Source organism: Bufo gargarizans, chromosome 5, assembly GCF_014858855.1.
Source record: "Bufo gargarizans isolate SCDJY-AF-19 chromosome 5, ASM1485885v1, whole genome shotgun sequence".
NCBI lineage: Eukaryota > Metazoa > Chordata > Amphibia > Anura > Bufonidae > Bufo > Bufo gargarizans.
Genome location: NC_058084.1, coordinates 92,524,758 through 92,544,093, shown reverse-complemented (window position 1 = coordinate 92,544,093; position 19,336 = coordinate 92,524,758). Strand labels below are relative to the sequence as shown.

Here is a 19,336-nt window from a genome sequence, read left to right as displayed (position 1 = left end):
AGAGCAAAAGCGGAACTTAGCTTGGGAAGAGTGAGGAACAAGGGATCCAGAAACAACCAGCAGGAACGCCAGAAGGAAATATCAACCGCATGGTGAGAAGTCAGAGGCAGACTAAAATAGAGCCTCTAACCAGCAAACGAGCCGAACCTGTGGAGAGGTGGGCTCCCGCCCACAACAACAAACTGAAAGGAAGGAAACACCTAGAGCCTGTCAGACTCACGTGCAGCAAGTCTAGCTGATCTCCTTAGATCTCTCACAGGGCCGGCAGTGACATGGCGTTTTGGCTTTCCGTTTGCGAGATCCGTTCAGGGCTCTCACAAGCGGTCCAAAACGTATCAGTTTTGCCCTAATGCATTCTAAACGGATAAGGACCCGCTCGGAATGCATCAGTTTGTCTCCGTTCCGTCTCCATTCCACTTTGGAGACGGACACCAAAACACTGCTTGCAGCATTTTGGTGTCCGTTTGACGAAAATGAGCCAAGCGGATCCGTTCTGACACACAATGTAAGTCAATGGGGAAGGATCCGTTTTCTATGACACAATCTGTCACAATAGAAAAGCAGATCTGTCCTCCATTGACTTTTAATGGTGTTCAAGATCTTCATCTTGGCTATGTTAAAGGTAATACAAATGAATGCGCTCTGAACGGATGCAGACGGTTGCATTATATGAACGGATCCGTCTGTGCAGATCCATGACAGATCTGCACCAAACGCAAGTGTGAAAGTAGATGAATAAAACGGGAAATCAAACAAGTCATGTGACCCAGTAATGTACCGCATGGGTGACAGGTCACCGCTGCAGCCAGGATGTTGATTCCCAGAGAGCAGGGACCTGCGGAGGTGGCCGTAATCCAGCGGTGGGGACCAGGGAAGTATGAACCTCACCGTGGGTCCAGACACTCTGAAGAGGTCTGTTAGGAGAAGACTACACTGTCTTCCATCCAGTAAGAAAACTTTTTATTGCAACCAACGGGCTGAATATTGTCTCAACCTGTCACCAGCTCTGCATCTGCCTTGCACCCTGCCAACTACCTACCATCAAGAGCACCCCAACTACCTACCATCAAGAGCACCCCAACTACCTATCATCAAGAGCACCCCAACTACCTACCATCAAGAGCACCCCAACTACCTATCATTAAGAGCACCCCAACTACCTACCATCAAGAGCACCCCAACTACCTATCATCAAGAGCACTCCAACTACCTACCATCAAGAGCACCCCAACAACCTATCATTAAGAGCACCCCAACTACCTACCATCAAGAGCACCCCAACTACCTATCATCAAGAGCACCCCAACTACCTACCATCAAGAGCACCCCAACTACCTATCATTAAGAGCACCCCAACTACCTACCATCAAGAGCACCCCAACTACCTATCATCAAGAGCACCCAAACTACCTACCATCAAGAGCACCCAAACTACCTATCATCAAGAGCACCCAACTACCTATCATCAAGAGCACCCAAACTACCTATCATCAAGAGCACCCAAATTACCTACCATCAAGAGCACCGAAACTACCTATCATCAAGAGCACCCCAACTACCTACCATCAAGAGCACCCCAACTACCTACCATCAAGAGCACCCCAACTACCACCAGGCAGGAGCCAAAGTACCAGGGGGCATCCCAAGGGAAGAAAGGGTGCAGCTTCAAGTCACTGCAGGGCCCTAGGGAGAGCCAGAGGGAGGATTGCCACTGTGAGTACTACTACCCAGTGTCGGACTGAAGTCCTTTGGGCCCACCAGAGAAAATGATGGACGCTCCCTATGTGTATACAGGACCTTAAATGGGTATTCCGTTAATATTATGTTACTATTAGATCGGTGGGGGTTCTTCCACTGGTACACCCATGGATCACGAGAACGCAGGCCCTGTATCCCCTCGGAAATTTCTAGGGTAGTTCCGGAGACGGCCCAGTACATCCATCGCTCACCTATCTCCGAAATTCCCATATAAATGAATAGAACAGTCGCACACATGTCCGACCAGCCTCTGTTCATTGCAGAGAGCCTGCAGGGGGTACTCGGCCTGCGTTCTCATGATCGGCGGGGGTCCTGTGGATAGAGGTTAACATAATCTAACTGGAATACAACTTTGAGGGCCCTGTTTTATTAGGGGTCTATTATTGTCAGAGCTTGGGCCCACAGAAGGATCCACTGGTGGGCCACTTCAATCTTGCTACTACCACCCTCAGGGCCACAACCACCACTCCCATCTTCTCTACCCTGTGGCTCGCTGCATATAAATATGGAGATTTTTTATACATTTCAATACATTTATATGAGAAAACTAATGGCAGAAAAACATTAGTAAATGTCGCCCAGAGTCGCAGGTGACCTTATGCATTTAGCACTTGAAGGGCAGAACAGACATTTAGTATAAGCCCCGGGATACAGGGACCGAGTCCTCCCCGCCGGGATTCCCGTGCAGCAGGAACTTCCCTCGTCCTCTCGCCCGTTACTCTATGCAAATCCCGCCCGAGGCTTCACACCAGGAAGTAGAGAGAAAACCTCCCGGGTGCAGGGAGAGAAGTTCCTCATAGAGAGCGGCTGCAGGAGCAGCGTCCACATCTCCTCCTCACTGACCTGGCGGCTACGGACGAGGACAACTAGGGTGAGTGTGCCCAGCGCCCTGCTGAGGAGGACTGGTGTCCTGCCTGGGTCACCGGTACTCATTGTAAATGACATGCCACAGCCGGGATTCTAGTATTACTACTCCTATCAGCTGCCACTGCCCTGTTTTGTACCTGTGCACCACAGGTATGATTGTAGTACTACTACTCCTATCTGCTGCTACTGCCCTGTTTAGTACTGGCTCAGGGATAGTATGGGCAGATTACACTGGAAATGCTCCAGACTTATACAGCAACTGTATTCATGTCTATGGACTGCACATATCCCAGAAAAGTATACCATATACAGCGCATATATACCATATACACCGCATGTATACCATATACACCACACTCCACATATGCCATATATTGCTGTTTTTTAGTTGTGTTGTTTTTTTTTTTTACAAGGGGTACAGTTTATGTATGGGACACAGTTGGAGTCCACTGCAGATTCTTGTGTGGATGAGATTTGGTAAAAAATATGCACAATATATTCAGTATAGACGTTTTCTTTAGTATTTTTTGGATTTTCAGTTTGGCTGTCAGCGTATTGGTTGTCTGTGATTTATGACTGAATTGTCCAGAAAAAAATAAATACAAATCCTATGGGTACATTCACACGATGCAGAAACGCAGTAAAAATCTGATCGGTGGGGTGTTTAGCCGGACTGATCGGTGAGAGAACATTCACATTCCTCATTATTTTAAATACTTTGCCCCTGATTTACCAAACTGATTTAGTCTTTATTTTGTTACTCAGACTAGTTTCACACTAGCGTTAAAATCATTGCATCCGGCAAAGCCAAAAAGGGCTGGAGCGCCGCTGGGCCCCTATTGACTATGATGTGACCAGGTGGGGGTCCGGCCTGTTTCCGACATGAATGCCGGACAAAAACCGCTGCAAGCTCCGTGTCCTACATGTCCTGTCTTTGGCCGTATCTGACGGATCGCGGACCCGTTCAAGTTAATGAGTCCACATCCGCACCACGGAGTGCACGCGGCCTGTGCCCGTATATTGCGGACAGGACGTTTACAGGCATGGAGCTCTTACGTTCGTTGGGAATGTGCCCTTAGGCTGAGTTCACACCAGGTACAGTACTTGTTCGATCAGTTATTGTGAGCCAAAACCAGGTGCAGCTGAAAACCCAGCACAGGAGGAAGTCTTACACCTGATCTCTGTGGAGGCTTCACCACTGGTTTTGGCTCACAATAACCGATGGAAATCACTGAAGTGTGAACTTGGCCTTATTTATCATAGGGGATTGTCTCACCTGCGCTCCACTGCTGCCTCGGCTGTGGCAAGGGTCAGAATGTGATAGTTTGGCCTGTTCTAAATTAAGTGCTGTACTCCACTTTCGTAATTTGGCGCATAGACCATCACCTTTACACAAAGAGACAAATGTGAAGACAAACTTCAGATTTTCCCCGGTTGATAAATCAGGGACTGTGTATCTGTGAACACCGCAGACATTTTGGGTCCATTTATCATGGGCCGTTGCCCGGACATGGACATGTCACGGATGAAAAACGAGCACAAATATGTGAATACGGCCTTATATTGTGCTTTACATTTCTGCGGGCTTAAGAGCTGAATTCTCCCAGCATTCCTTGCACAGAAGTTTCACTTTGGAAAGTCGGGTGTCTATACCGGGCCCTGTACAGTAATCTGATGTTGGGTAGGAAGGCCCCGTTCACATCATGGCTTCAACCTGACATATATGCCAAGAAGCGCTCCGGACGCATACTACTGTATAGGGATACGAGGGGATATGTCACTAAGGCCCCCTGCACACGAACGTGTGCTGCCCGTTGCCGTATTGCGGACCGCATTTGCGGATCCGCAATACTCGGGCGCCGTTCCGTGGGCATTCCGCATCACGGATGCGGACCAATTCACTTCAATGGGTCCACAAATCCGGAGCTGCGGAATGGTGCGGAACGGAAGCATGGAATGGAACCCTACAGAAGCGCTACGGAGTGCTTCCGTGGGGGGTTTTGTCCCGTACTTCCGTTCCGCAAAAAGATAGAACATGTCCTATCTTTTTGCGGAATGGGTGGATCGCAGACCCATTAAAGTGAATAGGTCCGCGATCCGCTGCGGTTGCCACACGGTCAGGTGTTTATGCATGGCCACGGGGGGCTCACGAACGTGTGACTTTTCCGGTATTTCAGTTTTTTGCGGAATGGAACAGCTGGCCCCTGATAGAACAGTACTTTCCTTGTCCGTTATACGGACAATAATAGGACATGTTCTATCTTTGGATTGAAAAACGGAAATACGGAATGCATACGAAGTACATTCTGGTTTTGTTTTTTTTTTTGTTTTTTGCGGACCCGTTGAAATGAATGGTTCCGTATGCGGAACGCAAAAAACGCAATGTAAACGGGAAAAAAAAAGGTTGTGTGCATGAGGCCTTATAGTCCCACTGCAAAAAAGTATACCTTTTTTTTTGGGCTGTACTGTTGTATAGAAATCATAGTACTATGTAATTCCATCCGTTTTTGGTGTGATATATCTGCCTGATACTGAAGGATACTCTCTTGGCCTCCATCAGGTGACTGGTGCCCTAGGGATATTGCTAGCATGTACTCCAGGAACTTTTGATGGCATCTACACAAAGCGTACATCACTAGTGTGATATGAACAGACCTTATGGGCGCTCTTCTAAATTGTTGGGTGTTTGCACACTACAGAGCGCTTCCGTGTGATTTCAGTCCGTGCCTCTGCACAGCGAAAAAAAAAAATAGAAATTTTCTTTTGTGGTGCAGACTAAATCTGGCACATCGTCCACCCATTCAAGTGAACGGGTGCGCATCCATAAACTGTGGGCACAGGGCCGGTGCATTGTGGATCACTATTTCCAGTTTGTATCTGTAGTTTGGTCTGCAGGCCACGGATTCCACATTTCTCTCTCACTCCCATCATCCACATTACAGACCAGAACAGGGCATGCTTTGTAATTTGAGGATGGGCCACACAGATCCGGAGTAAGTGCAGATCTGTGCATGGCTCCATAGAAACCAATGGATCAGTGCGCTATTTGCAAAAAAATGCAGATAGCGCATGGATGAAAAACACGGTCTTGGCGTAAGACCTGAGCTTGGCTTCACATTGCTTTTCAGCCTTTCTATTGGGACTATGGGGGTCCCGCACATTTATCTTCATTCATGCCAGCTAGGAGGCTGCTGTAGATGTCGGTCTGGCGCCTGATCGGCTGGAGGATGCCTGGGCCTCGGCATAATTGAGGCGCATCCTCCGACTTCAAGACCAGCAAAGAAAACGACTGTCTTGAGAAATGTCCCCCCCCCCCTTCATATGTGTGCATACCCCCAAGCGGTATTCAAACGTATATACAACGGTGGGTGCATTCACCTTAATGAGTGAAAGGGAGGATCTTTGGACACCGTTTGACCTGCTTTCTGTTTGTTTCTGTGTTTGATTGCTGGACAAAAGAGCGTGGTGTCGGCAGGTTTTTTATTTTATTTTTAACTATTTCCTGTTAAAGTTGATATGGCTTTTGACCATGATAGAAAATGGACAAGTGATTACTTCTAGAGGCTATACTGAAGGGCATACTGTATCTACATATTTCATAATGAGAGGCCGTTCTGTGTGAAAAGCAGAAGTAATCTTTGCTGGAACTGTTTATGCATCTCGATAGCGATAGAAAAAACCCTTAAAGTGACAGTCACCTAGTTCCTTTTTACTGGGAACTAATGAAACCTGAGACCTCTACCTATACTGTCCAGTTTCTATGTCATGTAGGCAGTATGGATTGCTGGGTTAGGATTGTGCTCATTTGAAAGTTATATTCGGTTTGAGTTTCTTTACAGCGAAAAGTTACTACTTCTGCATTTCTTCTGTATTTGCAATTGCCGTCACATGGGCAGGAGGATTATCCAAGGGTAAAGGGCACGTTACAAGATTGATTAATAAGAACAGTGCCCAGATTTACTAATAATAAAGATGGTATAAGCTTAGTCAGGTAGTCTAGAGACCTAGATTTATCACAGGGGTTAAGTGGGTGAAATTTCAGGATGGGCCTAAAATGCAATTGAACCTTCACAGGTGAACTTAATGTGGCCTTCTCCAAACTGTTAAATGCACATGTCCAACTGTTCAGCGTTTCCGTCCTTTTTGCATAACTTGTTCTCTAACAAGGAGCTTAACAGCAAAATTCACAACTGCTGTTTGATCCATGTATCGCCCAATACATTAGAATTGGTATTTAAATAGTTCTCCTCATCATGAGACCAAGACAACACCTAACAATTGATCAACAGGACCTCGCCATTGAGAGGCTTCGAGCAGGATGTTCTCAGACGGAAGTGGCCACTGAGCTTAGAGTGTAGTGTTATCAGCAGGTTGCAACAGAGATACAGAGAGACTGGAAGAGTCACAGAAAGGCATAGATGTGGACACACTGATGACCGCTTCATTGTGAACAATGCCCTGCGGAACTGGATGATGAATGCCAAACAACTCCAGGCACATTTAAGGGAGGTGAGAGGCACCCAAGTGTCACATCAGACCATTCAAAACTGTTTACATGTCAGCGCCGATGCTGCTGCACGTCCCATGTTTTCCGCCTGTTTCTTATATTAGGCAACCATTTATGGACCCATTAGGCAACCATTTATGGAACCAGTACCCGCTTACCCCTTGCTCCTGAAGAAGTGCCCGTTATAGGGTTAACAGAAACGCGTCGAGCAGGGCTTGTTCTTATTAGGTAGCCTTGTGCAAGCGGCAGCAGGGGTTCTCCAGTAATGTGCCCTGGTGTTAACTACACAGACACTTCCGGGCAGCCCTGGGGAATTTAATGAACCCCTGCTTTAAGGTGGGATAGCTGGACCGGAGCCTCTAGTGAATAAAAAAGAGACTAGGTCCATTGCTGTCACGATCTGAATAGGGACCTACCGCAGTAACATGATATTCAACTGTGTGTATCCATAAACAGTGTTTTGCACCCATGCCATGTTTTGGTGCACAGTTCATTAGAAATTTGACGCACAGGTGCCCCAAATTGGTTGAAAGCTGACTTGCATTTTTATGAACAGCAGCCGAATTCATGATGAAAATGTGTGATCAAAACGTGCATCACATATGTGTTATTTTGCATCTGAAGCCCTTGTCCGCCCAGAGTCCTCACTTAACCTGTCCTGCCACATTCTTATCAGGGACCATGTACTGTAGGTAAGAATGGTTGACTGTTCACTATTCAAAGCTTTGACTGTAGGAGGTCACTGCCCAAGAAAATGAAAGTAAACCAAGGTCGGATCCCTGAACCTTCCTGGTCTCCTGTGGAGTCGGGACTGAGGGGAAGCTGTAACTATACATCATCAACCATGGCAACAGCACTAATAATGTAATGTGTATGGAGACGCACTCAAAACATGAGGCTCAGCCAACCACAATACGTACGGCCAGCGTTATTAACAAGTCTTGCCTGCTTGTCTTGGATGCACATAATGGCCCAGATTTACTAATGTGTCTGTACCCATGGTGCAACAATAGTTTCTACAGCTTTGTAGCTCACATGAAAATGTGTGGGGCTTAGGAGATTGGGAAGGTCTTGATTTGAACTGTGATAATTTGCAATAAAATTGCGGCACAATTCAGGCATAACAAATTCTCTCTCAAAGTAAGCCAACCCGTAGTTGGCATAGATTTAGACAAAAGTGGCTATTCCTGCACCACATTTATTTATTGTGGTAAAGGTGACTACAGTGTGGATTGACTGGCCAGGCTGTGCTGCAGAACGCTTTTGCGGGTATTACCAATAGCCCCACTTGTCGTCATTGAAATGAACCATGTCCCTAGGCTGCACATCAGCCCACAAGGGGTTAACCTCCAGACTTGGCTCAATGCCACAACTTCAAAAGAACTGCACCAAAATTTTGAGAGACTTGCCCTGTCAAGTGCGGGAAGATTGCAGAGTCCACCCTACTTGGAACAGGAAAAAGAACAGCCCACCCAAGGTGGATTCAGATTCCGGAGGAACACTTGGTGAGATGTCTGTTGTTTAAAAGGTAGTACCTTCCCCAGCACCTTCACAGTCTATACCCCAGTGGACCAGGTTTATTCTACCTCCGTAGATAGCCTTAGAGCACATTTTGCCTTGGGAGTGACCCAGCTGCTAATGCTTACTAGATCAGCGGAAGAATGGCTGGAGGACCAGACTGGTCAGTCTTCACTGAATCGCCTATATGAGTGTGTTCTTGTCTACGGACCCCTTTCTAAGTTGGAAGACTCAGCTGCCCCAGAGCCTCTAATTCCCAGCTTACTTGAACCTCTGACTACACAGTGCAGATTAACACAGTAATCGTTGTCACCACTGGACTGGACATTTCATACATATTATTCTGAAAACTGCTGGAGCTGCATAGGAGCCATTTAGTGGAGAGATACTTCTGGACCATTTCCGTTGAGGCTGAGCTCCCAGAATGCATGAAACCAACTTGCACCCCCTCTGCATTACTTGCCAATGCATTGCTTGCTACTGGGGGGCACTAGAGCTCTGCAGTCAGAAGAAAATCAGGTCCAACAGCTGTCGCCACTGCAGATCCTAAAAAAGGCTGTGGATTCCACTCAGGCCTAAACCTAGGAAAGCTGCAGAAAAAAAAGAGAAATAGAGAGAGCCAGGAGACCCAGGTAATGGACTGGCTGTTTTCTATGTTGTGTGATATTGATCCATATAGCCTATGTGGGGGGCTCTATCTTCTATAACCCTTTTTCAAGTTGTGCACCATTGCACCTTTCCCTTACTTCTCAGGTTTAAACTACCCGAGATAGTGCAACATTCAAGTGTTTTTGCCCAGGGAAAAGACTAACATACCAAAGCTCTCTGAGAAAAACCTAAAGTTAAAGTTGAGCAACATTTATGCACTGTGCCCAGAAAACAGAATTTAATGTACCTGTGCGACTCTGAGACGTTTTATTTTTAAGTGATATACCGTGGGAATGGACTTTAACGCACTTAAGCTCCCTGTGCCTTATTGTATTTTTGCATTTATCATGGACTAATTCTCACTAGTAATGGACTTAACCTTATGTTGCAAGGACTATATGCTTTGTGTGAGAGAACACTGCTCAAGTCACCCTATTGGAAGACGCCTTTGACACAGATCCCACCTATTGTGGTTGGATGCCTAGGTTTAATATATTTGCACTGCATATGTCTTAGGCCTCATGCACACGGCCGTGTTCCGCAGCTGAGAGCTAACCGTGGAAACCCCGGCCATGCGCTTCATGCAGCCGCTCCTGTACAGTAATACACTATACTAGTGTATTATTGTACAGGAGCGGCTGCATGAAGCGCACGGCATCATAGCAACCAATTACGCCGTGCGCTCATGCTGTCAGAAGGAATCCCGGCTGGGTTTCCGCGGTCCGCTCTCGGCCGCGGAACATGGCCGTGTGCATGAGGCCTTAGACCAGTGGTTCTCAACCTTTTCTAAAGCCGTGACCCCTTAATACAGTTCCTCATGTTGTGGTGACCCCCAACCATTACATTTTTTTTCCTTGCTACGTCATAACTAATTTTGCTACTGTTATGAATTGTAATGTAAATATCTATGCAGGATGTATGCCAGTCTATTACAAGGTGTTAGGTAGTTCTGTAATTGGCGCTGTGTTGTGGGGGATCTGTGGATGGCGCTGTGTTGTGGGGGATCTGTGGATGGCGCTGTGTTGTCGGGGATCTGTGGATGGCGCTGTGTTGTCGGGGATCTGTGGATGGCGCTGTGTTGTGGGGGATCTGTGGATGGCGCTGTGTTGTGGGGGATCTGTGGATGGCGCTGTGTTGTGGGGGATCTGTGGATGGCGCTGTGTTGTGGGGGATCTGTGGATGGCGCTGTGTTGTGGGGGATGTGTGCTATGACACATAGGGCCAGCATAAGACATATAGCATCTTATGCTGGTCCCCCTCATGGCCCTATGTGTCCCCTCATGTGTCCTAAACTGCGCACATAACTGTCTTTGCGTGTAAAGTATGTTACTCCTGTGTGAAACAATCTCTCTCCTATTTGTAGCGTTATACTACCCTACCGCGTGAGATTTCCCTACCTCCTGACTTCCTGTCGCACTGCTAATGACGTGAGGAGGCGTTCCTGAGTTTTGACGATCTGCGCATGCGCAAACCGACAGTTTATGGAAAATCTCAGCGGAGTTCAGCTTTACACCGGGACACTGCGCATGCGCAGGAGAGCCTTAGTAGGGAAATATTACGGCCCAGTGCGCAAGCGCGGCTAACTCCGGACGGCGCATGTGCAGTGTCCCGGTGTGAAGCTGAACTCTGCTGAGATTTTCCATAAACTGTCGGTTTGCGCATGCGCAGATCGTCAAAACTCAGGAACGCCTCCTCACGTCATTAGCAGTGCGACGGGAAGTCAGGAGGTAGGGAAATCTCACGAAGTAGGGTAATGTAACGCTACAATCGTGCAGCCCTAATAGGAAGCCTCAGGCGACCCCCCCCCCCCCGGAAAGGGCCGATCGACCCCCCCCCCAGGTTGAGAACCGCTGCCTGCCTTAGACTAATTCTTGCAGGACAAAGACAAGTAGAAAGAGCCAGAACATTACTGTGCCTTGTGTATGTGCATGCTGTCTGCTATGCGGGTTACAGGAGATGTATGAGACAAGACGTAGGGGACAGCTTGTGGGGTGCGGTACCTCAGACGACTACTGCAAATGGGTTAATTTGCTACTAATGGGTTAATGTCCATTGTTAGTATTAATGCACTTTTTGTATGTGATGTTTGTCCTCCAAGAGCTGAAATGGGAACACCACTTAAAAATTTGAGGGGAGGAAGAGGGTTTTTCTTCTCTGGGTCAGGAGCTTTGTAATTTGGTTTAAGCTGTCGCGAGAAGGTATCTACATGTGCCTATGCAGAAGTGAAACCTGCTGCAAGGAACCCTCGTGGTGCAAAGGACAGACAGTAAGGCCTCTTTCACACAGGCGGCATGTTTTTGGCCTGGATAAGATGCGGGTGCGTTGCAAGGAAAAATTGTGCATTTTTCCGCAAGTGCAAAACATTGTAATGCGTTTTGCACGCGTGTGAGAAAAATCGGCATGTTTGGTACTTGAACCCGGACTTCTTCACAGAAGTTCGGGTTTGGGTTTGGTGTTGTGTAGATTTTATTATTTTCTCTTAAAACATGATTATAAGGGAAAATAATAGCATTCTGAATACAGAATGCATAGTACAATAGGGCTGGAGGGGTGAAAAAAATTATAATTTAACTCGCCTTAATCCACTTGCTCGCGCAGCCCGGCTTCTCTTCTGTCGTCTTCTTTGAGGAAAAGGACCTTTGATGACGTCACAGCGCTCATCACATGGTCCATCACATGATCCATCTCCATGGTGATGGATCATGTGAGGGACCATGTGATGAGCGCAGTGACGTCATCAAAGGTCCTTTTCCTGTGCACAGCAAAGATAAAGACAGAAGAGAAGCCGGGCTGCGCGAGCAAGTGGATTAAGGCGAGTTAAATTTTTATTTTATTTTTAACCCCTCCAACCCTATTGTACTATGCATGCTATTATTTTCCCTTATAACCATGTTATAAGGGAAAATAATAATGATCGGGTCTCCATCCCGATCATCTCCTAGCAACCGTGCGTGAAATTCGCACCGCTTCCGAACTTGCTTGAGGATGCTTGCGATTTTCACGCAGCCCCATTCACCTCTATGGGGCCTGCGTTGCGTGAAAAACGCACAAAATAGAACATGCTGCGATTTTCACGCAACGCACAAGTGATGCGTGAAAATCACCACTCATGTGCACAGCCCCATAGAAATGAATGGCTCCGGATTCAGTGCGGGTGCAATGTGTTCACCTAACGCATTGCACCCTCGTGGAAAACTCACCCGTGTGAAAGAGGCTTAAGTGCAATCACCTCCAGAAAGTTCAGGGTGTGCCCTGAGGGAAGAAAGGATGAACCCTCCATTCTGTGCACGGCCCAGAGAGAGCCAGGGTGAGGAGAGCAATAGTGAACCACTACTACTCCCATCAGGGCCACTGCTACCATTCTCATTCTTCTCCCAGCACTTCCCCTGGGGGTTGCTGCACCTGAACTGGACAAATCCCAAGTCAGTCATTCCAATGCTTACTGGGCCGCTGCCAGTCTTCACTTTCTGGTTCTAGCTTGACACAGGAAATGGCAGGAAATTCCATTTAAACCGATCATTGGCAGCAGCGGAGACCTGTCTCAGCCAGTGATGAACCAGGAAACTGCATCCCGCAGCAGCCTGGTAGGCATCGGAGCAGCAGCAGCATGGGGGGGGGGGGGGGGATCACTAAGGTAAACCGTTTCTCAAAAGATTTATCCTGTCAGACAGCCCCTTTAAAGAGGGTTTTCTGACAGTTGACAGTGTGGCATGTCCACTGGACATGCACGTAATAAAGACCAAATTAATGCATGCCAAGAAATTCAAATTGTGATTGTGAATGGCAACTGGCTTGAGGAAAATGTCTGCATGGGAAAGATGAAGCACCTTGATAAAAAAAAAAAAGTTGTCTTTCCTTTCTCATTAACGTCAGTGGATAAAAATTGCTGCATGACACACTGCCGTCTTCAATAAACTCGACGTGCTTTAGAAAATGTGTAGTTTACGTAACATTACATTCCGTAGGATGAATTGTCTAGCCACTACAGTAACTCGTAGCAAAGGCAAAAACGCTGCAGAACCAGTTTGCACGTACCCTACGGCCAGACTCACAAGAGCGAGTTGACGAGAAACGCTCTGCACGTGTAAGCGTAATTTCCCCTTCTGACCACTGCTCCTCTGACAGAATTGCATGGTATTATAATGTGTCCCTGCCAGACTTGCATCTACTGAATTATACTCACTCCTTTGTCCAGCGGCATTTTTTGCAGCACTGGTCCAGACCTCCTGTCTCTGCTTCCCTGCAAACTTTACTGGTGACATGTCAGTATGCAGTGATCATCCATTGTAAACCTGCACTCCAAAGACACTGACTCGCAAAATGTTGTGCAGGTGTACAGCACGACACCGCTGCAGCCAGTCACTGTCTTATGTGGTAGACGGCTAAGGACAGTGGTTGGCCGCGGCAGTCATCTGCCATATCCCTGCATGTCACTGCTGCAATTTGTAAGCAATCAGCAGTAGGAGGATCGAACCAGCACTTCAGAGAAGGACGCTGGATAAGACCCCATGCATGTGGTCCACAAAAAATGTGGATCAGATGCGGACCTGTTCATTTCAGTGGGGCTGCAAATCCGTATGTCTGTTCCATCAGCATGCATCAAAGATAGAACATGTCCTGTTCTTGTCCGTTTTGTGAGAAAAACACATACAGTGGTGCGCATGAGGCCTAAAGGGAAGAGTATAACATGATTTTTTTTATTGTAGGAAGTTAGATTTTCTATGTCTATTTCAGAAGGTTGAGTATTGGGTAGATAGTTTATTCAAGCACCTATGTTTTTTATAGTCTTTTATATTATTTGGTCCACAGCTTGTGTGTGATGTTCATCCACGCCGAGGTCCTTTGTATGGTGTAAACTCATTTCCTGTAGAAGACCTCACTCGTCAAGTTCTGTGGGTACCGCTAGTAGACTTGTGTTGGCTAGCAGTTCCTGGAATGGTATATTTCCTTTTGACTTGCTACCTCCAGAACCATTAATGTCACATTTATTGCATTAGATATTTCATAATTTTTTTTTTGTTTCCTTTCCTACTTAAATGGTCGAAGCTTATATCCATTTTCACAGCTAAGCTATTTTTATTGTCCCAAACGCATCTAAACTGGAAAAAAGGAAGTAAAAAATGTTTCTCTCACCATGGATGTGCATAGGTCTGCGTAGAAGAAAGAAAGAAAACTGTTTGCAAAGTTGTATTTAACTGTACAACTTTTTCTGATCTGAGGTTGACAATATCAGTTTTTACTGCCACAAATCAGCTGCAGGTATTTCCATATGAGAAATGTGTAGCATACTGACAGTATATGCCATAAATGTCTGATAGGTGGGAGTTCCATCCAGGACTCCCACCTATTGAGAAAATGGGAGTTCACTGCTTCCACGTCATGCACTTCAGAAAGCAGCTCTGCATAGTACATCAATGCTCTCTGAAGCCTGGCGTAGCACAGCACTACTCCTGCCTGTCCTCTAAAGCCTGGCGTAGCACAGCACTACTCCTGGCTGTCCTCTAAAGCCTGGCATAGCACATCACTACTCCTGGCTGTCCTCTAAAGCCTGGCGTAGCACAGCACTACTCCTGCCTGTCCTCCGAAGCCTGGCGAAGCACAGCACTACTCCTGCCTGTCCTCTGGAGCCTGGCATAGCACATCATTAGTCCTGCCTGTCCTCTGAAGCCTGGCGTATCACAGCACTACTCCTGGCTGTCTTCTGAAGCCTGGCATATCACAGCACTACTCCTGGCTGTCTTCTGAAGCCTGGCATATCACAGCACTACTCCTGGCTGTCTTCTGAAGCCTGGCATATCACAGCACTACTCCTGGCTGTCTTCTGAAGCCTGGCATATCACAGCACTACTCCTGGCTGTCTTCTGAAGCCTGGCATATCACAGCACTACTCCTGGCTGTCTTCTGAAGCCTGGCATATCACAGCACTACTCCTGGCTGTCTTCTGAAGCCTGGCATATCACAGCACTACTCCTGGCTGTCTTCTGAAGCCTGGCATATCGCAGCACTACTCCTGGATGTCCATTGAAGCCTGGCATATCACAGCACTACTCCTGGCTGTCCTCTGAAGCCTGGCATATCGCAGCACTACTCTTGGCTGTCTTCTGAAGCCTGGCATATGACAGCACTACTCCTGGCATATCACAGCACTACTCCTGGCTGTCTTCTGAAGCCTGGCATATCACAGCACTACTCCTGGCTGTCCTCTGAAGCCTGGCATATCACAGCACTACTCCTGGCTGTCTTCTGAAGCCTGGCATATCACATCATTAGTACTGCCTGTCCTCCGAATCCTGGCATAGCACATCACTACTCCTGGCTGTCCTCCGAAGCCTGGCGTACCACAGCACTACTCCTGGCTGTCCTCTGAAGCCTGGCGTACCACAGCACTACTCCTGGCTGTCCTCTGAAGCCTGGCATATCACATCATTAGTACTGCCTGTCCTCCGAATCCTGGCATAGCACATCACTACTCCTGGCTGTCCTCTGAAGCCTGGCGTATCACAGCACTACTCCTGGCTCTCCTCTGAAGCCTGGCGTATCACAGCACTACTCCTGGCTCTCCTCTGAAGCCTGGCATATCGCAGCACTACTCCTGGCTGTCCTCTGAAGCCTGGCATATCGCAGCACTACTCTTGGCTGTCTTCTGAAGCCTGGCATATGACAGCACTACTCCTGGCATATCACATCATTAGTCCTGTCTGTCCTCTGAAGTCTGGCATAGCACAGCACTACTCCTGGCTGTCCTCTGAAGCCTGGCATATCACAGCACTACTCCTGGCTGTCTTCTGAAGCCTGGCATATCGCAGCATTACTCCTGGCTGTCCTCTGAAGCCTGGCATATCGCAGCACTACTCCTGGATGTCCTCTGAAGCCTGGCATATTGCAGCACTACTCTTGGCTGTCTTCTGAAGCCTGGCATATGACAGCACTACTCCTGGCATATCACATCATTAGTCCTGCCTGTCCTCTGAAGTCTGGCATAGCACAGCACTACTCCTGGCTGTCCTCTGAAGCCTGGCATAGCACAGCACTACTCCTGGCTGTCTTCTGAAGCCTGGCATATCACAGCACTACTCCTGGCTGTCCTCTGAAGCCTGGCATATCACAGCACTACTCCTGGCTGTCTTCTGAAGCCTGGCATATCACAGCACTACTCCTGGCATATCACATCATTAGTCCTGCCTGTCCTCTGAAGTCTGGCATAGCACAGCACTACTCCTGGCTGTCCTCTGAAGCCTGGCATATCGCAGCACTACTCCTGGATGTCCTCTGAAGCCTGGCATATCGCAGCACTACTCTTGGCTGTCTTCTGAAGCCTGGCATATGACAGCACTACTCCTGGCATATCACATCATTAGTCCTGCCTGTCCTCTGAAGTCTGGCATAGCACAGCACTACTCCTGGCTGTCCTCTGAAGCCTGGCATATCACAGCACTACTCCTGGCTGTCCTCTGAAGCCTGGCATATCGCAGCACTACTCCTGGATGTCCTCTGAAGCCTGGCATATTGCAGCACTACTCTTGGCTGTCTTCTGAAGCCTGGCATATGACAGCACTACTCCTGGCATATCACATCATTAGTCCTGCCTGTCCTCTGAAGTCTGGCATAGCACAGCACTACTCCTGGCTGTCTTCTGAAGCCTGGCATATCGCAGCACTACTCCTGGCTGTCTTCTGAAGCCTGGCATATCGCAGCACTACTCCTGGCTGTCCTCTGAAGCCTGGCATATCGCAGCACTACTCCTGGCTGTCCTCTGAAGCCTGGCATATCGCAGCACTACTCTTGGCTGTCTTCTGAAGCCTGGCATATGACAGCACTACTCCTGGCATATCACATCATTAGTCCTGCCTGTCCTCTGAAGTCTGGCATAGCACAGCACTACTCCTGGCTGTCTTCTGAAGCCTGGCATATCACAGCACTACTCCTGGCTGTCTTCTGAAGCCTGGCATATCACAGCACTACTCCTGGCTGTTTTCTGAAGCCTGGCATATCACAGCACTACTCCTGGCTGTTTTCTGAAGCCTGGCATATCACAGCACTACTCCTGGCTGTCTTCTGAAGCCTGGCATATCACAGCACTACTCCTGGCTGTCTTCTGAAGCCTGGCATATCGCAGCACTACTCCTGGCTGTCCTCTGAAGCCTGGCATATCGCAGCACTACTCCTGGCTGTCCTCTGAAGCCTGGCATATCGCAGCACTACTCCTGCCTGTCCTCTGAAGCCTGGCACAACTCATCAGTTCAGGGTATCCTTCACCAATCTGTTGTGCACAGCTTTTAGCGGAGCGAAGGGCATGCGCAGGAACAGCAGTGTGTGCTCCTGCGAGTACAGCGCTCACTGAAGCGCGTATTGTAGAAATCAGGATCCGTACACCCCATGCATGGCTGCGGCCAGAACTTCAGGGGCCTGTTTGCTACTAAAACTAAAATCTATAAATAAAATAGATTGCTAAAATCAATATTATAGTATCTGTAAAAGTAAAAAATTACTGGAAGGTTAAGGTACACTTTAAGCATTATGTCATTTTCTGATGGCACACTCCCTTTAAAAAAAATTCACTGTCTATTATTTCAATCTTTGTACCTGAGGGGAGTTGCTGTACTACATACAAATGGCAAGTTTTCATATGCAAACATTCCTTTGTTGTAGAAGAGCTTTATTGAGTATTGCAATCAAATTTCATGAAAAGGGTTTTATTATAGGCCTGTATACATCTACTCCTTGATCTTTCCTGGTTTGTATGAAGGGTGCTATCACATGTAGCAGCTGACGCATGGACGAGTGGCCACCTCAGAAGCAACCGAGCCGTGGATATTACTAATGACATAACTCGTTGCACTTTGTTAAAGGGAATGTGCAGTGGTTTAATATTGTTGACCTATCCTCAGCAAATGGCATTTATCAAGTTAATACAAGGCACTTACTAATGACCACCCTGCAATCCAGCAGTGGCGGGGACCGTGGTAGCGCCCATAGGTATGCATGCGCAGCAGCTCCTGTCCTAGCCACCTCATATCTGCACTGCAGCAGTGACCGTAACCCCTGGAAACAAGCAAAGCATAATGTGATGGAAAAATGAATCAAACCAGCAAAGGAGACAATATGGTCAATCACAATACATTAGTAAGGGCACTTTCACACTAGCGTTTTTGTTTTCCGGTATTGAGTTCCGTCCTAAAACTTATCAGTTTTATCCTAATGCATTCTGAATGGAAAGCAATCAGTTTAGGATGCATCAGTTCAGTCCCTCTTACGTTTTTTGGCCAGAGAAAATACCGCAGCATCCTGAATACTTGCCGGAATGCCGGATCTGGCATTAATTTCCATTGAAATGCATTAATGCCAGATCCGGCCCCAAGTGTTCCGGCAAAGCTGATCCGGTTTTGCGGTCTGCACATGCGCAGACCTTAAAAAATGAAAAAATAAAAAATACCGGATCCATTTTTCCCAGATGACAACCGGAAAGACGGATCCGGTATTGCAATGCATTTGTGAGACGGAAAAGGGGCTGTCCAGGATTTTACTATTGATGGTCTATCCTCAGGACAGGCCATCAATATCTGATTGGACACCCCGCACCAGTGTCAATCAGCTGTTTTGGGGTGGCTGTGGTGCTGGACCTATACAGCTCAGTCCACCTGGTTACTACAGCTCTGCTCCCATTGAAGTAAATTGGAAACTTTAAGCATTCCCCGAGGCATGAAAATAATAATTTTGAAGTTTTATTTTTTATATTCTAATATCACTTTTATGCTTCTCTTCATCTTGTTTGTGTCCACCTATTTTCATTGCCTGCCATACAGAAATCCACACTCTGTATAGGTCCTCAGTATCTGTTGGGGTCTGCCACCCAGGACCCTCGCCGATCAGCTGTTTGAGAAGGCAGCAGCGCTCCTGTGCTTCTTTGTGCTCGCCAAGCAGAGCACGTACATTGTATAGCAGCTGCGATTGGTATCGCGCTCAGCCCCATTCACTTCTATGGGGTGAGCTGCTCCTAGGCCACGTGACAAATGAACGTGTCGTCACTAGACTAGGAAA

General features: G+C 47.5%; 1 protein-coding gene across 2 annotated transcripts in view; it reads left to right on the top strand.

Moving 5' to 3' along the window:
• The first annotated feature begins 2,500 nt into the window (after positions 1 to 2,500).
• Positions 2,501 to 19,336, top strand: part of LYN (LYN proto-oncogene, Src family tyrosine kinase) — a 63,788-nt gene continuing 46,952 nt past the window's right edge. For both annotated transcript variants that reach the window (XM_044293416.1, XM_044293415.1), the window contains exon 1: positions 2,501 to 2,629. The gene's annotated coding sequence lies outside the window, so the exon portion shown is untranslated. The remainder of the gene's footprint in view (positions 2,630 to 19,336) is intronic.